General features: G+C 39.4%; 2 protein-coding genes and 1 long non-coding RNA gene across 7 annotated transcripts in view; 1 reads left to right on the top strand and 2 right to left on the bottom strand.

The window, feature by feature from the left end:
• SPARCL1 (SPARC like 1) overlaps positions 1-10,281 on the bottom strand; it is a 50,852-nt gene extending 40,571 nt beyond the window's left edge. The window contains exon 1 of one of the 2 annotated variants that reach the window (XM_040478654.1): positions 10,177-10,281. The gene's annotated coding sequence lies outside the window, so the exon portion shown is untranslated. The remainder of the gene's footprint in view (positions 1-10,176) is intronic. The other variant, XM_040478661.1, reaches the window with a different exon arrangement.
• NUDT9 (nudix hydrolase 9) overlaps positions 1-12,805 on the top strand; it is a 98,536-nt gene extending 85,731 nt beyond the window's left edge. The window contains exons 9-10 of one of the 2 annotated variants that reach the window (XR_005791582.1): positions 6,828-7,011; positions 11,973-12,805. The gene's annotated coding sequence lies outside the window, so the exon portion shown is untranslated. Of the gene's footprint in view, positions 1-6,827; positions 10,263-11,972 lie in introns of those variants that run through there. The other variant, XR_005791581.1, reaches the window with a different exon arrangement.
• A 1,765-nt stretch (positions 12,806-14,570) lies between these two features.
• The window catches only part of LOC121032899 (uncharacterized), a 72,827-nt gene continuing 60,421 nt past the window's right edge, over positions 14,571-26,976 (bottom strand). Inside the window, exon 4 of one of the 3 annotated variants that reach the window (XR_005791590.1) lies at positions 14,571-15,228. This is a non-coding gene — a long non-coding RNA (uncharacterized LOC121032899). Of the gene's footprint in view, positions 15,229-15,291; positions 15,408-17,755; positions 17,886-26,976 lie in introns of those variants that run through there. The other 2 variants (XR_005791588.1, XR_005791586.1) reach the window with 2 other exon arrangements.

The raw sequence follows: 26,976 nt of genomic DNA, 5'->3' as shown, positions 1-26,976 counted from the left end.
TAATCTGAAACCTTAGAAAGTAAGTTAGTCCCTCTGCTCTTTTCCCCTCCATTATGCAGTCTTTTCTATGCCAAAGGAAATCCAACTCATTAGTTCAGTCTGACTAAACATTTTAAACACTGTTCTAAAACCATTGTTTTTGGGTGGTTAGTCCTGGAACATGTAGAAATTTGCCTAATCAAAAGTAGTCTAATTAGCCAAATTGAAACAAAGTTGTATTTTGGATGAATAATACTGTACAAGGGAATCTGTTGTTAATTCTTTTTGGACAATGACTATTTTTGGTTTCATGACACTAAAAACGTACACACCACATTCAATAACTAGGCTACAGATCTTTAGAGCTATTAGCCCTATTATCATGATGCTGGGAAGTGTGAGGTGAGTCAGCCACCTCCAGCCATGACTATAACCTTAAACCTTACTGTGGCCACCATCCAAACACAGAGGATTTGAGAAAAATAAAACAAAGAACCAAATATATAGTAAACATAGGTTAGATTTTTGTCCGTTACCTTGTGGGAAAGAAAAGAAGTCAATCATATCCAGAACTCAGACTATAGTAACCTTGTATGTTTCTACCCAGAGTATTTTTCAAATTATAAGAAAACATTTGGTTTTGAAATCAATCACTTTAAATTGTTTTCAGATTACAAGGGGACATCAATCAGTTGATTTTATCAGTGAGCTAATGCTGTATTCCTTCCCTCCCCCCATACCTAAGAAGCTACTAAAATGCAAGATCACTGGGAGTACCAAGGTTTAAACCAAAAGCGTTCTTAGTTTAAAACAAAAGCCTGTAGTATGTTCCTTTACCTGTATTTTAGGAAATTACTGAAAAGTTTTCCTGGAAAGAGCTTAACTTGCACTCCACTGTGAGGTCCTTGAAGGCTACTATTATGTGCTAAAACTGGGGATCAAGAAAGAAAAAGAGAGGGAAAGAAGACACTTGGGGTTCAGCATTTGTGTTTTGATTCTTCTGAATTCCAACAGAATGATGCATTGATTTAGAGTTAGTTCAAAGTTGTTTGGTCCTCAATGAAAGGTTGAGAAAACCCTCTGAACTAATGGCTTGAGAGTTAAAAATGATCCAGTGGGCTAAGAGAGCATGAAGATCTGAGTAAACATGTGTCTTAAAACCAGTCAGAGGTTTTCACTGACCTACAATTACATTGTAGGTCATATATATATATATATATATATATATATATATATATATATATACACATATATATACATATATATATATATACACACAATATATACATACACATATATATACATATATATATATAGAGAGAGAGAGAGAGAGAGAGGGAATAGATGATTAGGTAACTGAGGTTGAATCAAGTATAGTAAAAATGTTTTGCTTTCAGAGGTATTTGAGAATCTTTAAATGGTGGATTTTATACTTCTTTATGTACTTATATTAACTTTATGGGTGTAGCACTTTATCTGAACCTAGGGTGAACTTTATCCTGTTAAAAAAACCCACTACTCCATACATATCTGATTAAAAACCTATTAGATAACTGGATGCTCCTTCTAAATTGCCCATGTTTTTGGATAAGCTGAAAACCTGGATTTTATACATATTCTGTGACTATAGTGATTGTGTAGACTGATAGATATTCGAATGTGGTTAAATTTTATTGTTTCAGCAATTATAGACTTATGCCAGGTACTTGTAAAATAGTATTTTCACAAATGACTATTTTGAGAACTGTCTCTGTTTATCTCATTCAGGTTTCAGGAATTTGGGTGACACTTCTGTAAGCAGCGCTGCAGTTTCTCATTATCCTCAAGTGAACAGGTGGCTGACAGGGTGGCATAGGAGGTCAAAGATGTCAGGAACAGATTATAGGAGGATATTAGATTAAATAATTCACTACTTTTTTGTTGTTGTTCATTTAACATATTCCAAATTCAATAAAAAAAAGTCATCTTGCTGATGATGAGGGACCATAAGGCAAGCAGAGGGCAAAGCACAAGCTAGCACCAATTCCAACCCCCTCCCCCCTCCCCCAGGGTGGGATGTATGCTACATTCTTCAGGCACTCCTGGCTGCCCAAGGACAAAGGAAAGGGAAAGAATACCAATGGTTAACTGATAGAGGTCACAATCATGCAGGACAGGAGTCTCTATCAGTTTACAAATATCTTAGTGAATTATAAGAAAAAGGCAATCTTATCAATAGCTTAACTTCCAGAAACCTATAGACTCAGTTTCCTGGAGCCCTTAATATCACCCTCCCCTCTATAGTGACTCGGGGAGCAAAAACAAGAAGGAAATGGCAGGTAAAATGAAATTTCCTCATAACCTGCAGCCCACTGACAAATACTTGAGGCAAATACAGAGTATAACATTTCTCCAGGAACCCCCTACCATCTTAATGATAATGCTTTGCTAGAGGGAAAACAACCACAGCTCGACAATAGCAAGGCCTCAGGTATCTTAGGAGTTCTCTTTAGCATATCAAAGTCCCTCTGGAGGCCTCCCTTTTGCCTTTACCTCTCACAACTCCAGTGTATAACCAGTCACTCCTCACAACCCCAGTGCAGCTCTTTCTGCCCATGGGTCCTGTCCCTGTGCTTTAATAAAATCACTTTTTTTGTACCAAAGATGTCTCAAGAATTCTTTCTTGGCCATTGGCTCTGAACTCTCATCACTCCAAAACCCCATCACTGAATCAAAAATATGTGTCTGGAGAGAGGCTCAAAATTTGCTTTGGTCAACTAATGGATGCTTGAGAAAATCCCCAGAAACTCCAGCATCAGATATGAAAATATTTTTCCTTCTTATGAGAATGGGAGTAGTAATAGATTATGACCACTGTTCCTACTCAAGCAAGTGAAGGTCACTGCAACCTTTCTGCATAGTTGCCTAAGAGAAAGCAGAACACAGTCATACCCGCTGCTTGAAGCCCCTTTATTTGGCTTCCTTTTGTATCAAAAAGGATTGGCTTTCACCATGGGAGAGGTTGTAATTGGATTTTACCATGAAAGGAGGTTGTAATTAGATTTCTCAGCAGGTCTACAAGCTCCCTCCCTGGAAAAACAAGGAAAAGGGCCTGGTTATCCTTTCCTCTAGCTGGGAAGGTAGCCCAGCTAAGCTTGAAGGGATTAATGAAAGGCACAGGCAAAGTAGGCCATGTGTGTATCATCCAACCCCATATGATGGAGCGAAGACCTCTCTGGCCTCTAAGACCAGTGTTTGGTCCTTTAGATTGAGGGTGGAAAGCAGTGCATGCGATAGGTAAATATTGCTTGGGCACTGCATTTGGTGTGGAACATTTCTAAAAGGAACCCTCTGACACTCGGTCTATCTTTTGATGTCTTGCGATTTCTATCTCCCAGAGAAAGGAAGGGCACCTAAAGTCTGGCACTCCCGAGAACATCATCCTCCATCTAGATTTAAGAGTGAACTTGCACAAACTTACCAGAATATATTTTGGGTACTCTGATTCGTTTTGAGTTCTTACCTGTAATTGGTTGCATTTCAGTTTCTAGGGTATTTTCTAGAAGTTTAAATTAGAGTAAGATTGGGTCAGAGTAGATTTTTGTATTTGATTTCTTTTTAGTTTCTAAAGTTTTTTAGAACACTAAATAAATTTATTACTTTGAAGCACTAATTTAAATTTAAACTTAAAAAGATAAGTCTTCTTTTAGAAGTTCTGCTGTCATCTTGCTGCTTAAATCTACCTACTGTAACCATTTTTCTCCACCTGGCACTTCTCGTGTCACTACCTCTTCTTTTTATATCCCTTCTCTTTTCTTTTCTCTTAAGCATTAACAAGCTCTCTGACCAATGAACTAGTGTAAACAGCTATCCATTCCTCTAAAAGGAGGAACAGGCTTGGAGTCTATTCTTTTCTAGCTCTTCTATTGGTTATGTAAATGACTCCTTGGAAATGTTAGTGCTGGGAGTTATTGTTTGAAGTCTTTTCAACTGAACTTCCCTCTTGTTGCCTGGAGTTACCCAGGCAGCTGAACTGCCCCCTTTCTCCCTAGATGTTGGCTTCTTCTTAGGCAGTCCCAGCCAAACTTACAAGTCTTCCTCCTTCCCTTCTAGGCCAAGGAAACTAAACAAACGTTGCTTCAACACTTTTGGTTTTCAAGGCAGATTATGATTACTTGATCTGTTCATCTTACCTTGTCTAAAGTCCAACAAACTGAGAAAGACACACCATATATCCTAGGAGAGGTTTGCATTGACCATTTTCCCTATTTTTCTTCTTACTATTGGCATATCATTTCTTAGAGTATGCACATCCATGCTTCTAAATAAGGCTAGGTATATCTTCTGTTGGATTCATTTATATCAGAGGAAGCCTGTAGGCTGCTATTTTTAGTAATTATTTTAACTGTGGAAAAATTTCCTTTCAGGGAAATGTAGTAAACAAAATGATTATCATGGTTATTTCATAATCAATCACAAACAGATCATTTTCCTTCACCCTGTCTTTGCATAATAGTCAAAGCTTTTGTTATTAGAGAGCAAACCCTTTAGTCACATTTTGGCTAACATATATATATTGTTACCCGATCCAGAGTTAACACTGATGCTTCAGGGCTTTTAAAGTATTAATGAGTCTCTTAGGAGAGCTCTGAAGTTTGACATTAAAGTCATCTGAAGGATTAAAAAAGATGTTCTTCTATTTTGAGTTCTCTGCTGAGTCACCATCTGACATCAAGGTGACCCAGCCCGGTGAATGATAAAGATTTTCTGGAGCTTTGACCTTCAACTCACCGTCATCCTTCCTAACCAAACCTACTACAATCATGTGGGGCCGAGTGAGGGATAAACATGGTTTATGTCAGTTGGGGCACTGAGTCCAACCTGGTTTTGACAAGAGTTCAACATGAATCAAGCAGATAATTAAATGCTTAGTGATCAGGGAAGAGGGTATTGTGGAGAGTTGCTTAGGATTTGCATCTCCCATCGCTCTGCTCTTTGCTCTCAGAGGAGCTGGCCTTCTCTGTATTCCTCAAATAGACCATGATCTCACTTGCTGCAGGGTCTTTGCACAAGGTGTCACACTGTTAGAATTCTCTTGCCAGCACCCACTTGCCCCAATCACCACCTACACACACACACACACACACACACCCACACACACACACACACACACACACACGCATACACAAGCACACACAGAGACACCACAGAGTAACATCTATTTAGCCTTCAGATCAAAACAGCCATCAGTGACCTTCGGCAGAGGTCAGGCTCCTTAAACATACTTTCTTAGAACAAAGGTGCTTTACCTTCTTAACACTTATTTCAGCAGATGATTATATACAATACAAATTCAAATATACTGTGACTTTTTCATCCCCCAAATTATGCTATAAAAAAGAGGGATGTGCTTTATATTTTAGTGCTTCCGAGATCTCTCACATTAAAGACCACTGTCTCAATGACTTCATTTTGAACAACAAAGTACTGTTTCAGGAAAACAGCCTGAAATGATCTCAAGCAATGCTTATTTTTGTCATGCTTAAGATGGTCATCTTGACAATAAAAAAGGAGGTAAAGATATTTAAAGCAGATTTAGTAATTATTCGTGAGGTATGACTTCATTATTGCAAGTGTTAAAATCGCAGTTTTAGAAAACCACACTTTACAAACTCAAGTGTTTTCAAATAAGCCTTGAAAGAGGGCTGGAAAAAACAAAGAAGTAATAAATAGAATGAGAATTTATGCTTAGGGATCCAATTTGCAGCATCCACAGATTTTTAAGAAGTGTGTTATAAACAACTTGCGGAGGACTGATGATGCATTAGTCTGTACTAGATAATTACAGAGTGGATTCAGTGAGTAGATCTTAGGTATCCTCTAAGTACATATTACAATTTACTACCCGTTTGTGCATTTAGGTTGGCCAAGGACTTTGGCTGAGAATCTTGTCATTAGAAAAATAAAGATGGCTTTGTATTCAAGGTCACCTTATGTTTGGGCATAAGCACTTTTTATTAATGTGATGATTTACTTAATGACAGTCTCCCTAACTACACAGTAAGTGCCACTAGAGCACAGCCCTCTCTATATTCACTCCTGCAGCATCTCTGGCATTCCTCATGGTATAGAACATTGAAATGCATGAGTCGTTCAAGACATAAGATTATTTATTGACATAATTGCATGGTCTGGAAAACACTGGAGAGACTAAAACACTAAGATGCTTTAATGCAAAGCATCTTAATAAAAGATGTTTTAATAACCTTTTACTCTGTTAATCAAGATGAGAATTTTCTTTATAAATGTAAAAACACTTATTTATTTTTCTTTAGAAATTCAATGGTTCACATTTATACAATGATAATTCTGATGCCTATATTCATTACAGTTTACTCATTGGGAAATTCCAAGTTCAAAACAGCTAGCTCTGGGGCACGTGGGTGGCTCAGTCAGTTGAGCTGACTCTGATTTCAGCTAAGGGTCTTGGGATCAAGCCCTGCATTGGGCTCCATGCTGAGCGGGAAGCAGAGCCTGCACTCTCTCTCCCCTCTCTCTGCCCAAGCTCTCTCTTAAAAAAAAAAAGCTATTTCCATCAAAGTTGGACATAGCAATGGCAAGTATTAAAAGACTATTAAAAGTATTACAGAGTATGAGAAGAACTACTACTTACTGAGCACTTACACACATCATTTCAGTTAATCTGACAATGAATTAGCTGTTACCCCCATTTAACAAATAAGGGATATAGGGGCCTGGCAAGCCTAACAGCTAACCTTGACCACTGGTCACATACTGTAATGAGAGCCTTACACTATCTCATTCAATCTCCACAACAATTTCATGACTATTCTTATCTCTGTTTGCAGATGAGAAGACAGAGGCAAAGAGTGTGTAAGGTAAAACACTAGAGAGTGCCCGGATGCAAGTCCTGGTAGACGCCCCAGAATCCCCCTGGATAACCACTGTACTGTGGTGCACTGTGAAGATGGGAGGAGCCGGCAGGAACTCGGAAAATGGATTTATTCTGGGCTGTGCAGTATGTGCTTTGAAGTGAGGTTATTTCTCTCTTCCTTTGCCTTCCCAGTAGTTCTCCCCCCCGCACTCCAGAGTAAACTGGTCACTGTTTTAGTAGCTTTCTTGTTCATTTTCTTAACACCTATTCATCGAATCTCTAAAGAAAACATTTAGCTACTCCAATTGGTGTACATAGTTGGTTGCATAATAGGAAGGAAACAGGCCAAGACTGGAGACTTCATTTCTAAAGAAGGATTTTAGAGCAGACTAAGAGTTATTTCACAGAGTGGGTCATGAAACTCAGTCTCTCTATACCCTTTCATCGCTATGACGACAGGCTGCTCCTGCTACATGTAGCCAGAAAAAGCAGCTGACATTTCAATGCTAGGAGCACAGGGGGAGAGGTTTACAAAAACAAAAAACAAAACCCAAACCCTTTCGTTTGAATTTCAGTTAGAAAGGAAAAAATACCCCTGGAGCAAGTCAAAACCCCTATTCTTGCCTTTAGAAAAGATAAGAAAGGAGAAATGTTGGGGGCCTTCTCCCCTGTCCAACTAGGCCAATAAAACAGAATCAACTGCAAAGCAGCATTTCATCTCACTCTCTTAATGGCAATCTGAAACAGAAAACTCCCTTTGGTTTCATTTGACTTGGTCCTTAAGAAGAAACTAATTGATGAAGCAGTAAAGACTCACAGTAATAAATACTTCATGTTGAGCACCCCCCCCCCCCAGGGGAGTACAGTAGATTCAGATTTATTTTTCCATTCCTTTGGATAAAAAAAAAAAAGACAATTCAAAGAATATTTCCTTCTCAATCCCCAATTCTGTTATCAGAAAAATCATTTCGAGTGTATAACTGAATACTTTCTCACGCTGTGCCACTGTGCCAGGTGCTACACTTGGTATTTTAAAAACATCTCATTTAACTCCTACAACAACTGCATTTGTGGGTATTATTATCACTGCTTGCTTAATAGATGGGTAAACTAAGAAACCTTGAGGGAAAACCGAGAGTAAATTCCTTTTTACAGAGTTCCAGTTGGGATACCTAGGTAGGGTGGTGTTTTCATTATTAGCTATGATTAACTGATTGCTTCATATGCACCAGGCATAGGAGTTTTCTTGACTTAATTAGCATAACAAATCTCTGAAATGGCAAATAATTTTATGATCCTCATTTCCACAGATGAGGGGACTGAGGCTCAAAGACTCATTTGTCCAAAGTCACAGATCCTGGTAAAGCCCAGGTATAAGCCTCGTCTGTGTGTTTCCAGAATTCATGATCTTACTTTCTTACACCATCTCCTACAATTATTAGAGACCGCACATTCTGTCCCCCAGAGTTCTGTGTACCTTTTGATGCCCAACACAAAAACCAGGCCCAGGTGGTATTACCAGTGCAAGCTCAGCCTTTGGCAGAAGATGCCCTGTGGGCCTTGTGTGAACCAGACCCCAGCTTAGCTGGGCATCTCTTGGGCAGCCAGGTCTACTGGGGAAGTTCTCCTGGATTTATGGGGCCCCTTTCCCCTTCACTGAAGGCTGTTCCAGAAGGACATGTAAAGGAAAAGGGCACCTGAAGTCTTTTAACAGCAGTTGTTTATGTTTTTCTTGGTGGAAAAAGCATAAACAAACAAATGTTTGTATACTGTTATTAAATGGAATAAAAATAATAGTCAAGAGAAAATGAAATGAATAGTGTTCTGGAGTTGTCTAGAGACATCACTGTTCATTTCATTCTTGTCATCACTATTTATTTTTATGTAGTTGATAAGTGAAGTTGCACATGAGAAAGTACTGGGGATTGAACCCCAAAAGATCTGGAGAAGAAACCTCAGGAATTGCTAAATAGGTGCACAGAAATTCCATAAAAGGAAAAAGGCAAGATTCATGAATAACATGTACGCATTCTTTTTAAAAATTTGGGAAGTAGCATTAGTTGATTGGATGATAAGTAGATGAAACAGACTGATTGCTCTTCTTTGCTAGATCTGGTTGAATGAATAGAAATATAAACTTAAATCTTTCCTAAGAGGGGTGTCCTTTTTTTAAACAGTCATGGTTAACAATAGTCACTACCACCAAAGTTTAGATGAATAAGCTCCGAACTCAAAAAAAGTTGGTATCCAAGAGAGAGGGGAGAATTTATGAAAAAGATTTTTGCTGAGTTGGATCGAGTGAACATTTCTATTCAGTGCAGTCAGGCAGTGGGCCAGAGGAAAGCTCAGACACAATGCCAAGGTGACATATTTAACCTCTTTGCAGATTAAAGGCAGTGCAAAAGAGACAGTCTTTCCTCAGTACCGCTTGGTTATAGTATCAACAGCACCCATCTACAGTTGAAAGGATGGTTTTCTCCTGCAGGGGGACCTCTAATAGCTAGGAGGAATGAGTGAGCATGACGTACATTATTGTTTTATTCTAGTAGAGCCAGAATGATAATACCGTATGATATAGGATTTGCCATAATCTCCTCAGCTCTCTGGTTTCCCTACCTCCTTCCCTCCCCAAGTAGGACATCATCAGGAATTAGAGAAATTTTATGTGTGTGCACCTTAAAAAACAATGGAGGGAGACAAGAGACAGCTAGTCATAAAAGTATAAAAGGGAATTAGGAAAGGAATAATAGTCATAATAACTAAAAAACAATAAAAGAAGATTATGGTAGTGCAGCAATTTTCCTGCCTTTTGGAAAAGCAAAATGTTCCATGTCTATACTGCTGGTAGGTACACACTGGGACAGTGGTGGTGATGAAATAATTTCAGATAATTTAAACATGGAAAACATACATGATACTTTGATTTGAAAGTTCTTTTTTAAACTACTTCCCTTATGATTTACTTAATATACTCAGTAAAATATTTCTATAAAACACATTTCCAGATTCAGACTTCACCAAGATCTGAATGCTAATCTGGCCAACAACAGTTCTACATTTGTGTTCTTGGTCTTCATTAAAACCATCATTTATTACTACTAACTATATAATCTTGAAGAAGAAAAGGAAACATGAATACAAGAGTTAAAATTTCTTACTAAGTAGCTTTTCTGTAAATCACACAAAAGTTTTTTGTTTTTGTTTTTTTTTTTTGTAAATAAATGGCTTTGTCCTAGGAAAAAAATATTAGACATCTTCATTGGATCATGCAGTGTAGTATAACAAATGCCATTAGATGATACAGTAAACTTATTAAAATTTACCTTCAGGTAGGTGGCTGGACCCAGAGCCTCGATACAGAATTGCAGTTGAATCCTCTCTTTGCACACAGCCAAGAAATAAAAGTTTGACAAATACCCAATACACTTTAAAAAATCTCTTCCCTCATTAGCTCTGCTTCTCTGCCCAGACACACATTCGAGTCTGTTGGAGTTGAAATTCTGCTGCTCTGTCAACTAGTCAGGGTCTGAGGTGACAGACAAATGTGGAGGTTGGCACTGGGGGTATTTCAGGCTGTCATCGTTTTTGTTGCAGATTCCTGCAGCTCTCCGGCAGGCTGGCCTCTCCGAGGGCGCGAGGAGCTTTCCAGGCAGTGCAAGCCAACAGGGAAAGAGCTCATTCTGCCAGAGAGACTATGGGGTTAACAGTCCTCCCCTCCAGCTCTTGTTCTCAGAAGCTAATAACTTGGCCAGAAGAGAAGCACGTGGCTCTTCATGCTTTTTTTTTTTTCCCCCTTTTTCAAACAACTCTAAAAGCAAGCAGGATCCCTTTTTTGGGGATTTTTTATTTTAAGACTTTGAAAAGAAACTCTACTGTTGTTTCTTAAAGGAAATTGAGGGGGGGTTAAGGAAGGGGAGAAGAATAATTGCAGCAGATGCATTTTTAAATTTTTTAATTGGAAACTGTCTCACGAATATACTCTCGATTTTAATCATAGCAGGGTACTTCAGATACTTCAAACTTTCTTTAAATGACCTTCAGGGATTTATGTATATATGAAGCATCACTCATTCATATTATAGATCACTTGTATGCTGATTCAGAAACCTTTGCGGTTCACAGACTATTATTCTCCCCACACAACTCCCTACTAACCGCTCCCCCCCCCCCCCATATAATGACTGATCTGTTAAGAAACTTTCTCATGAAATAGACTGGCGTTATGCATTTATTTTTGACTTGGCATTCTGGTTGTTTGTTTGTGTCTAATCTGTTCTACTGCTACTCTCACATTTATTGTACATTTATTATGTGTCAGACACTGTGCTAACAGTTTGTTATGTGCATTATTTCAGTTGAGTCTCACACGTTTATATGAGGTGAGTATGCTCCCATTTGAGGGTGGTGTAGTATTAAGTAGTAAAGTCTGCATGTTTTGAGGCCACACAGCTTGAGTTTACATCCTGGCTTCACCACTTCCCAACTATATGACCTGGGACAAATTATGTACCTCTGAAAGCTTCAGTATCCTTATCTATAAGATGGGGGATACAAATATGGGGATGAGAATAATATCTATCTCAGGCAGTTGTTCTGAGTTTTAGGTAAATACAAATGCACAGAACACCTGCTGTCACCCAGCAGATGCTCAAATGTTAACTATTGTGGTTTATAGGAGGAAACCTAGGCTTAGCAGCTGAGTGATTTTTCCAGAGTCTCCAGCTCGTAAAGGTAAAGAGTGGGATTCCAACCCAGCTACCTTGGCCAACTGCTATGCTTGTGTTACTCAAACTACAGGCTATAATACCTCCTTCTGAGTGAGCTGTGAGTTCCTTGAGGGTAGAGATGTGCTCCTTCTTCCTGGCACAGTGCTTTGCAGACTGTAAATGCTCCATTAACTTCAAATGAATGGTTATAATTTAATTTATATTTTCTACATTTATGCCAAAGTCAGGCCAAAAGCAAAACAATGACAACAAAACTAAACAAACACCCCACCTACAGTTGTAGGCAAATATGTCCTCAGACAACTGTCTCTAGCCACTTTAGGAACATTTGCCCTATTTATTTGTCAGAACACCACAAAAGAAAGGTAACAATAATTATCTCTGTTTTGCAGTTGGGGAAATTTGGAAGCAGAGGAAACTGGGCAATTTGCCTAGGAACCGAAAACAAGTCACAGCGCAGCTGGGAAGTGTCTCACGACTCTACCATCAGGATTACTTGTTCCTAACGGCCTTTGCAGGCACAGGATGAAATGACGTGATGTCCTTTTGCCTCAGACAATGGGATGTTTTTCCTTAGCCAAGGTCTAGGGTGTAAGCAGTCTCCTCAGAGGCAGGATCAAAGGAGTGGTCTGTGTTCAACTTTGCTTCTCTGCCTCTGTGCACATCTGGGTCTGAGAGGTGGAGGAGACAGAGGCACCATTTTTCCAACAGTTCCCGAGGGCCACGGGGATGAGGTACTATTGCAGGGTATGTAGGATAAGCATTTCTGAAGATTTTCCCTGGTTTGGCTATGGAAATTTTCTCTGGAACCCAAATATTGACTTTTTATTCTAACCACATTCCCTATTTATTTGAGATAGCTTTATGAGATTGATTTCAGGTAATTACATCAATTCACTGAGAATGTAGGGAAAGTTTGAGCTAGAGGACAATGGAAAAAAATTTGCTCAACAAAAATACTTTTTTCTAATACTAAAATTGATATTTTACATTTCTATGAAATGATCGAAGTGAAATTTCTTAAGGAATCTATATGAACATAAAAATAATTTGCTTAATGCAAACTAGATCTCTTAAATGAAAATATGCAATTTATCTCTTAAGTGTAAATATATAGCTACAGAGTTCATTTGTAGGTGGCAAATCTTGAGAATTTTGACTGTGTTTCTTATAACTAGATAACAGAGTATTATTTTTTTTAATAAAAAAAACTTTGAATTTACAATGTCTTTTAAGTATGGCTTTATTTTAGGAATGTTCATGGGCAGATATCCAAACTCTTATTGTTTCTAAGGCTGTCATTTCTAAAATAGTTTACAGTGCATGAAGCTGAAGACAATAAACCTATAATATCCACCTAACAGATGGAGCTGTAGATCGGATTTAGAAACTCACCCAGCATCTTGGGGTACTTGGGTGGCTCAGTCCATTAAGCATCCGAGTCTTGATTTCGGCTCACATCATGGTCTCGGAGTTTGTGAGTTCGGGCTCTGTGCTGACATAGAGCTCTGCGCTGACAGTGTGGAGCCTGCTTGGGATTCTCTGTCTCCCTCTCTCTCTGCCCCACCCCCCTCAAACAAAACAAAACAAAACAAAACAAAACAAAACAAAACAAAACAAAACAAAACAAACAAAAGCCAGAGAAACTTACCCAGTGCCTAAATGTGATTGGAGAACTTTGACAAATAAAGAGCATATCAATTACTACATATGAACTGATCCATATAACATCAGCATTGGTCAAAAGGGTCTCACAAAAGCCAACATCAAATTTTTTTTTTTTTTAACTAAGTGCTAAGTGCTAAGATTCCTTTTGAGAATCTGACAAAAGCTGTGGGCAAGCTCCTAAAATACATTTATGAATTACCCACCCCCCCCAGGGGTTCCATGAACTTAAGAACCTCTGATTTAGGTAAACAGAGAACACATTAATCAATCCTTAAGCACTGAATAAGCTTTTCTGGTTTCTGGGTGATGTGAGAGAAATACAGTTCCTGACTATTAGCAGTCTAAGACACAGGACATGCATTCATTGTCAGAAAGGAGCATGATTCCTGTGGAGTAGTGGAGAGCTCCAGGTAGGAAGTGAGTATGGATGAAGGTAGGAAGTGCAGTGAAAGCAGAGTTTCAATAATTATTTTGTCCAGGACCTGGCCTGTAGGACTTTCCTCCTTCCATGTATTAGTTTGCTAAGGCTATCGTAACAAAATGGCACAGACTGGGTGGCTTACTTGCCTAACAAAAATTTATTTTCTCACAGTTCTGGAGGCTGCAAGTCCAGGATCAAGGTGCTCACTGGGGTGGTTTCTTCTGAGGCTTCTCTCTTTGGCTTATTGATGGCTATCTTCTCATTGGTGTCCTCACATGGATTTTTCTTTATGCTCACACAATCCTGGTGACTCTTCCTTTTTTTAAAAGGACATCAAGGGGGCGCCTGGGTGGCTCAATTGGTTAAGTGTCCGACTTCAGCTCAGGTCATGATCTCACGGTCTGTGGGTTCGAGGCCTGCGTAGGGCTCTTTGCTGGCACTTCAGAGCCTGGAGCCTGCTTCCGATTCTGTGTCTCCCTCTCTCTCTGCCCCTTTTCTGCTTGCTCTCTGTCTCTCTCTCTCTGTCTCTCTCAAATAATAAACATTAAACAAATTAAAAAAAAAAGGACACCAGGGGCTCCTGGGTGGCTCAGTTGGTTAAGGACTCTTGATTTTGGCTCAGGTCATGGTCTCACAATTCATGGGATTGAGCCCCATATCAGGCTCCACATTGACAGCTTGGGATTCTCTCTCTCCCTCTCTGCAACCCCCTCTCCCAAATAAATAAATAATATTTAAAAGGATACCAGTCATATTAGATTAGAGCTCCATCTTTAAAACCTCATTTACCTGAATTACCTCTTTAAAGGCTCTATCTCCAAATTCAATCACATTAGGGATTAGGGCTTCAACATGTAAATTTTGGGGAAGACACAATTCAGTCCATTAACACCCCGTTATCTTTCATACCTTTATATTTAATTCCCTAAGGTTTTACTTCTGGGACCCATACTCATTTCTCAGTTCTGGCTTAGCTACTGACTTCTTGTGACATTCCCCTACCTCCCAGCACTACCATCATATCCTGGCCCTGAACCATTTCAGATCTCTCAGCTGTCTTGGTCATCAACCTATTGGGTCAATTTCTGACCATGGGTTTTTGCAGGACGTTAGCCATCCTTTCCCAGCCTGGCTCTTCTATGGGCTTAGTCATACTCTCTATCTGGCCTTCAGCAGAGGCATGACTTACGGAAACAATAAGCAAGAGAATAGCAAAATATGCATAGTATTTTGCTAAATATAATGCAGTTAATGTGATTAACTGCTATTTTTCTCATAATAACTTTCAAAGCAAAAGGAATAAAAATAAAAGGAGAAAGACTGGCTAGGGTGAGGTGAATTTTATGTCAGTCTAAGCAGTTTGGCTTTTATTCATTAGGTAAAAGGGAGCTCTGGAAGATTTGACCCATTTAAGGTTAGGTAGAAGAGGATCGAACAAACATAACATACTGTATCTAGCAGGCACTTGACTGGCTTAGTTGGTGGAGCATGCGACTGTTGATCTTGGGGTTGTGAGTTCGAGCCCCATGTTGTTTGTAGAGATTACCTAAAAATGAAATCTTAAAAAAAAAATAGTATCTATCAGGATAGGTTGAGCCGCAATAACAAATATCCCCAAAACATCAGGGACTTGCAACAAAGGTTTATTTTTCATTCATGCTACATGTTTACCGTAGGTCTATTGGAATTGCGTTATACATTGCCTTCATTCTGGGATCCAGGCTGATCAATCAGTTCCCTTTGACGAAGAAAAAGAAATATGGCAAACTACGCTTAGTTTTAAAGCTTTTGCCTGAGTATGATACATATCACTTCTGACTACATCTCATTGACCAAAGCAGGTCATGTGGCCACACCTGAGATTAACAGCGTGGGGAAGTATATTCTTTCTATAGAGAAGAGGAACTATAGTCAAGAAAACCAGAACGTAGATTTTAATCAGAATGGAAAAATAGGATAGCCCACTGAAAAAAGTATTAGGAGAAAGGAAGAAAAGAGAATAAAGGAGCAGAAGTGAAGTTGGAAAAAAAGGGGAGAGGATAAAAAGGGCAAGGGAGGAAGAAGAGAGGGGAAAATAAGAGGCAGCTCTACAGAAGACACAAATAAATAACCAAGAAAACTGAGACAACAGAAATAAAAGGGGTTAGATTAGGTTAGAGAAATACCAATCAGATGGTTCTATGAAGTTTTAAGAGTTATATATTAGTTTTCTAGCTCTGTCATGACAAATTACCACAGATTGGGTGGCTTTAAATAGCAGAACTTTATTTTCTCAAAGTTCTCGAGATAAAAGTCTGAAATCAAGGTGTCAACAGGCATATGCTCCTTAAGATGACTTTAAGGAAGAGTTCTTCCTTGCCTCTTCCTAGCTTCTAATGGCTCCCAGAAATCCTTGGCATACGTTGGTTTGTAGCAGCATTTTATCAATCTCTGCATCCATCCTCACATGACTTTAGTCCCTGAGTGTCTCCTCTGAATCTCTGTGTCCTATTTTCTTTCTTTCTTTCCTTTTTTAAATGTTTATTTATTTTTTAGAGTGAGAGAGAGGGGCAGGAGGAGAGGGGCAGAGAGAGAGAAGAGGCACAGAACCTCAAGCAGGCTCCAGGCTCTGAGCTGTTAGCACAGAGCCCGACGTGGGGCTCAAACTCATGAACTGCGAGCTTATGACCTGAGCTGGAGTTAGATGCTCAAACGACTGAGCCACCCAGGTGCCCCTGTCCTATTTTAAGTATACCAGTCATTGGATCTAAGGTCAGTTCAAATCCAGTATGACTTCATCTTAACTTAATTACATCTGCAAAGACCCTATTTCCAGGGGTGCCTGGGGGGCTCAGTCAGTTAAGAGTCTGACTTTGGCTCAGGTCATGATCTTGTGGTTTGTGAGTTCAAGCCCTGCATCAGGTTCTGTGCTGACAGCTCAGAATGTGGAGCCTGCTTCAGATTCTGTGTCTCCCTCTCACTCTCTGCCCCTCACCCACTCACACTCTGTCTCTCAAAAATGAATAAATGTTAAAAAAAAAAATTAAGGGGTGCCTGGGTGGCTCAGTCAGTTGAGCGTCCGACTTTGGCTCAGGTCATGATCTCACGGTTTCTGGGTTCAAGCCCCATGACGGGCTCTGTGCTGACAGCTCAGAACCTGGAGCCGGCTTCAGATTCTTGTGCCCACCCCCCCCTGCCCCTAACTCACTTGCCTCTGCCTCTCTCCCAAAAATAAATAAACATAAAAGAATTTTAATAAAAAAAATAAAGACGCTATTTCCAAATAATGCCCCATTCACAGGAGCCAGATGTTGAGACTCAAACGTATTTTTTTGGAGGGAACACAATTCAAGCCACTACCAGGTGGGTTGCAGATGTGACTCTAAACTGGGTGACCAAAGGAAGGAGGAAAATATGATTAGCGGTAAAATTCATAATGTAAAATAATTTCATAAAGAATGTATGAGACATTATGTAAAGCAGAAAATGGTGCCCTAACAGCATCCGCATGCTTTTGCAATATCACATTTCATTTTATTACTTCCTACAACATCCCTGGGTGGACAGGTAATAGAAAATGGCTAAAGTCCAATTAAGTAAAATAAATTCTATGAGACAAGTAACAAATGATCTGTGATTGTTTGGTTTTTATTCTCCCCTGCTGACATTAACAAACCTGCAAAAACACATGTAACTCCTATTTGTGATTAAATTCTAATCTCTGTTCTGTAGGTTCAGTTTGAACTTAGTTTCATGCACTACTGAAAAATCTGGACATGCACTGAGGGATGAATGGGGTGGGCCCTTTAGGAGGAGCCAAGGATTTTTTGGGAAAGACTCATTCTAAGGGAATAGGAAGCTAGGCAGACAAGATTAGCTCAATTATATAGCCAGGGGAGTGGTGGAATACAAGAAGATACTGGGGGTTTGGTTCTAGACCACTTCAATAAAGCAAATATTACAGAGTAAAGCAAGTCAAATACTTTTTTTTTTGTTTCCCAGTGCACATAAAAGTTATATTTACCCTATGCTATAGTCTATTAAGTATGTGACAACATGCCTTAAAAAATTCATATACATTAATTAAAAAATACTTTATGGCTAAAAAATGCTAACCATCACCTGAGCTTTTGGTGAGTTGTAATCTTTTTGCTGGTAGAGGGTCTTGTCTCAATGTTGATGGCTGCTGACTGATTAGGGTGGTCATTGCTGAGAGCTGGGGTGGCTGTGACAATTTCTTAAAATAAGACAATGATGAAGTTTGCTGTGATTAATTCCTCCTTTGATGAACAATTTTTCTGTAGCATGTGATGCTGTTTGATAACATTTTACCACAGTAGAGATTCTTTCAAAACTGGAATCAATTCTCTGAATGCTGACACTGATTTATCAACTAGAATTATGTAATATCCTAAATCCTTTGTTGTCATTTTAATAATCTTCACAGTAGATTCTTTTTTAAAAAAATTTTTTAAGGGTTATTCATTTTCCAGAGACAGAGACAGAGACAGAAAGTGAGGGGGAGAGGGGCAGAGAGAGACAGAGACACAGAATCTGAAGCAGGCTCCAGGCTCTGAGCTGTTAGCACAGAGCCCTACGCGGGGCTCGAATTCATGAGCTGTGAGATAATGACCTGAGCTGAAGTCGGATGCTTAACTGACTAAGCCACCCAGGTGCCCCAGTAATCTTCACAGTAGATTCTATCTCAAGAAAACACTTGAGGGGCACCTGGGTGGCTCAGCTGGTTAAGCGCCCAACTTCAGCTCAGGTCATGATCTCATGGTTTGTGAGTTTGAATCCTGCCTCAGGCTCTCTGTTAGCACAGAGCTGGCTTCAGATTCTCTGTCCTCCTCTCTTCCTGCCTCTCCATCGCTTGTGCTCTCTCTCAAATAAACATTAAAAAATAAAAAATAAAAAATAAACCACTTGCTGTGCTCATCTATAAGAAGCAACTCCTTGTTCATTAAAGATTTACCTTGAGAGTGCAGTGGTTCAAAAAAAAAGGTTTGTGAAAATAAGAAAAATTTTATGAGAATTACCAAAATGTGACACAGAGACAGAAAGTTGTTGGAAAAATGTTGCTGATGTGATAAATGGTAGCTTTGACTTGTGGTCAAGCATGGTACAATGTATAGATTTGTGGAATCACTATGATGTACACCTGAAACTAATGTAACATTGTGTGTCAATTATACTTCAATTAAAAAAATGGTGCTGACAGACTTGCTCAACACAGGGTTGCCACAACCCTTCAATTTGTAAAAAAATGCAGTATCTGCAAAGTGCAATAAAGTGAAGTGCAATAAAATAAGGTAGGCCTGTATTTTATTTCCCTTAGTTTGTGTGTGAGTGTGTGTGTCTTCAATGTTCTATTTTCTATCTATCTATCTATTTATTTATTTTATTAAATTTATATCCAAATTAGTTAGCATATAGTGCAACAATGATTTCAGGAGTAGATTCCTTAGTGCCCCTTACCCATTTAGCCCACCCCCCCTCCCACAACCCCTCCAGTAACCCTCAGTTTGTTCTCCATATTTGTGAGTCTCTTCTGTTTTGTCCCCCTCCCTGTTTTTATATTATTTTTGTTTCCCTTCTCTTATGTTCATCTGTTTTGTCTCTTAAAGTCCTCATATGAGTGAAGTCATATGATTTTTGTCTTTCTCTCACTGACTAATTTCACTTAGCATAATACCCTCCAGTTCCATCCACGTAGTTGCAAATGGCAAGGTTTCATTCTTTTTGATTGCCGAGTAATACTGTATTGTATATATATGCCACATTTGCTTTATCCATTCATCCATCGATGGACATTTGGGCTCTTTCCATACTTTGGCTATTGTTGATAGTGCTGCTATAAACACGGGGGGGGGGGCATGTGTCCCTTCGAAACAGCACACTTGTATCCCTTGGATAAATGCCTAGTAGTGCAATTGCTGGGTCACAGGGTAATTCTATTTTTAGTTTTTTTGAGGAACCTTCATACTGTTTTCCAGAGTGGCTGCACCAGCTTGCATTCCCACCAACAATGCAAAAGAGATCCTCTTTCTCCGCATCCTCACCAACATCTGTTGTTGCCTGAGTTGTTAATGTTAGCCATTCTGACAGGTGTAAGGTGGTATCCCATTGTGGTTTTGATTTGTATTTCCCTGATGATGAGTGATGTTGAGCATTTTTTCATGTGTCGGTTGGCCATCTGGACGTCTTCTTTGGACAAGTGTCTATTCATGTCTTTTGCCCATTTCTTCACTGGATTATTTGTTTTTTTGGTGTTGAGTTTGATAAGTTCTTTGTAGATTTTGAATACTGTTTATCTGATATGTCATTTACAAATATGTTCTCCCATTCCATTGGTGGCCTTTTAGTTTTGCTGATTGTTTCCTTCGCTGTGCAGAAGCTTTTTATTTTGATGAGGTCCCAGTAATTCATTTGAATTCATTCAAATTCCCCAGAGGGATTTTGCCTCTGGAGACGTGTTGAGTAAGAAGTTGCTGTGGGCAAGATCAAAGAGGTTTTTGCCTGCTTTCTCCTCACCCAGCTTTCAATGAATGCAAGTGCATCCTGGAAAGAGGGTGAGGCTCTGGGTTTAAATGGAACAAGCCATTTAATCAAATCTGTTGAAAATCCAGGGCATAAGCAGCTTTGCTTTCATACTCCTGTGACTCAGTGCAATGCAAGCCCAGTAGGCTTCAGTGTATGGATGACTCCAGAGCACACAGAGTTACTTTGGCATCTCAGTGGCACCAGCCACAAGTAATAGTATACAGTGTAGACCCTCAGGGGGATGGTGGTAGTGATGCTGACTTGCAGTGACAGTGCTCAGCAGAGGCAGAGTCCTGATAAGGTCGGATCAATGATAGTGATGCCCTTTAGAGGTTGTGGTGTCTGGAAAACATAGTGGAACCCAATGGGGGTAGAGGACATGGCTGGTGAGAGGTGGCTCAATCATGGGCCTCAGAGCAGGGCTTCTGATCTCATACAGCTTTCCAGGCAGTGACTAACCCCCGAGGAGCCATGGCAAGAGATTATGGAAATGGGAGACATTATGTGATTAACTGGGAATCTAGGAACAGATGAGAAATCTGGGAGATAATGATTGAGCATAACTTAGTGATGAAGAGCTGAGTTTAAAAAGTAAAGTTGAAAGTCAAAGAAGTAAAGCTGCAGTGGCTTGAGAAAGGAAACAGGAGATTTCTTCTGAAATTGTTTCAGATTATTCTCAGATTAATAAAAATCTATACCTGTTTTTATGTGGCCCAGTTCATGATATTCTTGCACCTGTTTAGCAGATTTTCATTTAGTGGTTATGAGTTCTGTCTTTTTGTATTCTTGAAGTCCTTCATCATAATAACAAGAAATATTTTTTCTTTACTCTTTCCTCCCTCCCTTCCTTCCCTCCTCTCTCTTCCTTTCTTCCCCGTTCCTTCCTTCCTTTTCCTTCTTCCCTTCCCTTTCCTTCCTTCCTTCCTTCCTTCCTTCCTTCCTTCCTTCCTTCCTTCCTTCCTTCCTTCCCTCCCTCCCTCCCTCCCTCTGAGAAGTTGTTAATCAACATTGAAAGATTCCAAAAGAACCTAGTCTAATGGTACTTGGCTAAGAATATGGAATGTCAAATGCATTATCAAGGTGCAAGACACATATATCTGAGTTCCAGCCCAAAGAGTTACATTTAGGTACATATATCCATAGCTTTGATTCAGAATTGGTAAATTCTAAAATGCCTGCTGTCTTCTCGTACCTCCAATCTTTTGTGCCCACTTCCTCATCAGGTGCTAGATTATCAAAGGACATCAGAAAGACTTGATAGGATCTTGCTAATCACTGATGCCATTGAATACTACTAGAAATAAATTCGACTACCTCTCAATCTAGATGACACCAATCAAGCCCTCAGAGGATGGAACACATGTTCAAAATCCTTCTTCTCTCTGGAGGAAGTAGTAGAGAATTGATGAATCAGACAGACCTGAATTTAAGCCCTCGCTCTGATGCTTCCTACTTGTGTGACCTTGGACAAGTTACTTAGCCTCTCTGTGTTTCCATGTCCTCTTTCATCTTTCAAATGAACATGATAATAATGCCAATAATTTCAAGGAAAAGAGATGATGTTTACATAGTGCTTCGTCTAATGCATGACTGGACTAGGGCTCAGTAAATAATAATAATAAAAAGATAATGATGATGATGATTAAGGCCACCAATAAGAAAGCCAAACACTGCTAGAGATTGTCATGGAGCCTCCTACAAAAAGAATTAGAATGCCTCCTCTTTTCACATGAACTGCTAATATCCTCTGTGAGGGATGAAACACATCCTTTTAGTCAAGCTCTGCAAACACAGCAGCTGCTCACATCAATCCCTGGAGTCCTGTGCTGTTGTCTTTTCTCAGACAGAACACTCATTGAGTTCGGGGGAATTTGGGCTGGCCATGCACGAGCAACGTGAGCTAGGTTAGCCGCACTCTCACTCTGACCTCACACTGGGAGAGACACAGAGCCCAGGCTATCGAAGCACCTGGTGTTCAGATCTCTTGTCTAAGTTGAGGGGCAGCTGGATGTCTTCATGCTTCTGTGCATTTGACTTGCAGGATGTGTCTTGTTCACCAACACTGAAGTTTGCACTCAGGCCTTCTCATGGGTGAGGTCACTTTGCTGGTATTAGCCAAAAACCATCCTCTTCCAAATCTGTCTGATGTTTTTTTGGCTGCAGTGGTAAGTTCCCAGAGCAAGATGGTTTAGACTAAGAAGTAGGGCTTGTATAATGAAGTAAGTGATCCTATTCTGGAAATTTGTTCTGGTGGTTGTGTTTTCTTCATGGTTTTGAGCAAGGACATCTGTATTTTTGTCAATATTTTGGCTATGAAAAGTACTGGTTTTGTTACAGAGCTTTCGTGTGGTCTGTACACATGAGCATTGGTGATGCTGTGACTGAGGCTCAATCTCTCACAAATGATAAGCAAGCAGATTAGAAATGGTTAGAGTCTACACTGGCATTAACTGGTTGGCAATTCAGATGGAGACAAAACAAATGATTTTTTCAATGTCCATTCTCTCTAGTATTTCTCAAATATTCTTTTCAATATCACTCTCCCAAGGGGTCCTTTGAACTTTTTTCCTGTGTCCCCTCTTCATGCAATTGTAATACCACAGATATTCTGTATATCCGGTTATGTACTATACCCATAGCTATGTTTTATATATTAAAAAAAGGATGCTTTTGTCCCTCTAATGAGCCAATTTTGCCCCCTTGACTAATGAGCCTCACTAACTGACTGAAACACATCTCATGCTTAAAAGTACAGTTTACTGTGGTGTAATCAATTGACTATCAGAACTTATGGTTGGAGAAACTGAGTCATTCCTATTTTTCTGTTGAACTCTATATAGTATTTATAACAGAATTCATTACTCTAAAAACTTTTATGGAAGAACACACACAGAATAACTTTGGAGACATTATAGTTGACTTTCTGAGGAAATCTAGTCAAAATTTTCATAATTTTTTTCCATCCAATTCAGCACTTCTCATATTGTATGTTAATAGTTGGTGAGATCGAGAAAAAATAGCAGGGGAAAGATCTCTTGCAAATGTCCTTCTTCTTATCCTGTGATCATATTCCTGATGAAAGTTCTGGTCTCTTCACATCCAACTGTTGTCTCCCTCTGGACAATGCAAATTCCATTGCCACAAATGCAATTGCCCTCATGGATCAGGAAGGTCACATATACTAAGAAAGAAGGTCAGAAGTAGGAAAACCACACACCCCAGACAATGATGACTGGCACCTGACACCAGGCCTTTGTGTTAGGAAGACAAGAAGGAGTCCTTGGGGCTTGGGAGCTGGAAAATATTTGGTCCACGGAAAGATGGTAGTTGTTACTCAACTCCTGTAGTCTTACTGTCATGGGGAAATGACAGTCTGCTGTTGCCAGATCATTTTAGCATTTTAAAAAGAAGCCAGAAATCTGAAACTTTCTGTGATTATTAAATATTGCTCAACACTTTTTAAGCCAAGTAAAACAGGTCTATGAGCTGGATTGAGCCACAGAACACTAATTTTTGACCTCAGTTCCAGATACTTCCTCCCTTACCAATCCAATCCATCTTGAAGAGAATTTTAAAAATTTAATCATCTCAAAGCGTAATTCACATCACATCCCTCTCCTACTTAAAAGCTCTCAATAACTTCTCACTGCCCACCAAGTCAATTCTAAACTCACGAGCCAGTTGTTTAAAGCCAACTGCCATGTTATACATTATCTTGCCATTTACTTAACTGAACACCAACATTTTCTTTTCTGCCTCTATGCTTTTCCTTACGTGGTTTCCTCTGCTGGAAATTTCCATGCTTAAACCCTACCAATGCTTAAAGGTCCAACTTAGATGCTTCCTTTCCAAGAAGATTTCTCTGCTATTTCTGATAGAAGTTATTCTTTATCAGGGTGCCTGGGTGGCTCAGTAGGTTAAGCATCTGACTTCTGTTCAGGTCATGATCTCATGGCTCATGGGTTCCAACCCCGCATTGGGCTTTGGGCTGACAGCTCAGAGTCTGGAGCCTGCTTCGGATTCTGTGTCTCCCTCTCTCTCTGCCCCCTCCCCTGCTCATGCTGTCTCTCTCTCTCAAAAAAATAAACATTAGAAAAATTAAAAAAAAAAGTTATTCTTTCTCTGAACTTCAATAGCATTTTTTAAAAGAATTTCTTATTGTGGTAAAATATACACAAGATGAAATTTACCTACTTAACCATTTTTAAACCTACAGTTCAGTGATATTAACTGTGTTTATAATGAGCAACCTTACTACCATCTGTTTCAAGAACTCTTTTCATCTTGTAAGGGTGAAACTCTGTACCCATTAAACAATAACTCCCATTCCTCCCTGCCCCCACCCCTGGCAACCACCATTCTACTTTCTGTCTTTATGATTTTGACTATTCTAAGTACCTCATCTGAATGGATCATACAGTAATCGTCTTTTTGTGACTGCTTATTTCACTTAGCATAATGTCTTCAAGGTTAACCCATACCATAGTATGTGTCAGAATTTCCTTCTTTTTCACAGCTGAATAATATTCTGTTGTATGTATATACCACATTTTGCTTATCCATTCATCTGTCAATGGACTCTTGGGTTGCTTCTATGTTTTACTTATTGTAACTAATGCTGCTGTGAACATGGGTGAACAAGTATCTCTTTGAGATCCTGCTTTCAATTTTTCAGTATATACCCAGAAGTGGAGTTGCTGGACCACAGGGTAATTTTACTTAATTTTTTTTGAGAAACATACTGTTTTCTACAGTAGCTGTACCCTTTTACATTCCCAATAACAGTGCACAAGGATTCCAATTTCCCCACATCCTTGACAACATTTGTTATTTTCTTTTTGCATAGTAGCCATCCTAATGGGTGTGTGGTAAATAGTATATTATCTGAAAAGGTGCTTGGAATACCTGATGCAGAATAAGTGCTATATCCATATCTGTCCTGCAGTAGAATGTGTTGGTTCCGAAGAAGCAGCTTATCAACAGCAAACTAAAGTTTTTTTCTTTGGCATTTATCACTCTTCATCACATAATATAGATATGTATATAAGTCCCTTCTCCCCTCCCAGGTAATATTTTAAGACAGGGATTATTTTTTATATCACTATGATTCCCTACAGTGGCAAGTACTCAATAAATATTTGTAAAGTGAGCATTTGTGATGTTATTGATTGCTTCATCCACCAGATCATTCCTCCTCACACTTCCCCAAAGTTCCAAATCTACAAAAGTGCAACTTGAGGGGGACCAAATTGAGATAAGGCATATATAATTAAGGAAAGGTAATGTGCAAGAAATGATCAGGTCTCTCATATATTTGCATTAAATCCTCTATCATTTCAGATGTTGAGCCTTTAAAACCTTTTTAAATGTTAATCATTAAAGATTTAATACAAAGTCTAATGACTCTTGTTTGGAGATGTTGCTAAACATCCTGACAATTTTTAAAAACTGGTCTGACATTGAGAAGGATTAAAGAATGACTGATTCTCAGGTTCCTGACTTGAATAAAGGAATTTGATTTCTCATTTGCCTTTCTACACTCCTATGTATGAGCTGGTATACTTCCAAGTGGCCACAAGAGGGGAGTATCAACCACTGTCATCTTTCACAAATGAGTGACCTGATGAATCATTCTTTCTCCAGCTGAATGCATGCTTGATTCTGAACAACAGTCAATTAAATAATCATACTCCTTTCAGCTGATTGTCAAAGAATGAATGGGGGTTTGCTCTTCATGTGTTCACAGAGCATATAACCTTCAACTTCCAGCTGTCTAATCAAACCATAATACTAATTAAAAGAAATATTTCTGGAAAGGGTCTGAAGGACATACAGTCCCCCTCTCTCTCAATTCCACTCATGTTATTTCACCTTTGCATTAAACCAGACTCTGAGAAAATTGTGTTCTTTAATTACCTTGTTTTGCCCCATTTAGAACTGTTTATATGACGAGGGGCACCTTGGGTGGCTCAGTTGGTTAAACAACTCTTGCTTTTGGCTCAGGTCATGATCTCCCTGTTTCGAGTTCAAGCCCCATGTCAGGCTCCATACTGACAGTGTGGAACCTGCTTGGAATTGTCTCTCTCCCTGCCTCTCCCCCCATTCACATGCTTTATCTCTCAAAATAAGTAAAAAAACTTTTAAAAAAAGGAATGTTTATAATGAATTGTGATAAGCCTAGGATAACATGCCAAATCACAATTTGATATAATCACTCGAAGAACGTATAAACTACACACTGAAAAGTATTATGAAGGAGAGTAAGCTTCATAGCATGAAAGTGTGTAACAGGAATACTGAATTTAATTGGGAAGAAGTGCTCTTTGAACATCAGGATGAATATAAGTTACCTGAGTGAAAGGGGATGGGGCACAGACATTCCTGCTCAGAAGGACACAGTGTGCATTCGGCAGCTGGAAGAATTCCAGGGGGCCTCAAGTACAGGTAAAGATGAGGAAGGTATGGAGCAAGGCTTGAGAGGGCAGTGAGGTTTTGGTGGCTTTACCAAGGCTTCTGTGTTACCCTCTATCTCTTGTCTATGTTATCCTTTCCTAATAAACATATTTATGTGGAACAAAATGGGGTATAAATTAAAAGTCATTATTCTAGGTTGCATTACAAGCTGGCTCCATCAAACATTACATGAAAACATTTTCCCACATATATCACCACCAAGGCTTGCTCAGGTCCACTGAGGCTCATCACAGACACAGGTGTGCTGGCCCACTCTGAGTGAGCCTGTGGACTTGAGAACACAGACTGGCTTTGCTCTCATGGCATCTGGA

The sequence above is a fragment of the Herpailurus yagouaroundi genome, unplaced genomic scaffold, assembly GCF_014898765.1.
Source record: "Herpailurus yagouaroundi ecotype Mexico unplaced genomic scaffold, PumYag 28, whole genome shotgun sequence".
Lineage (NCBI taxonomy): Eukaryota > Metazoa > Chordata > Mammalia > Carnivora > Felidae > Herpailurus > Herpailurus yagouaroundi.
This window is presented reverse-complemented; position numbering and strand designations above follow the sequence as displayed.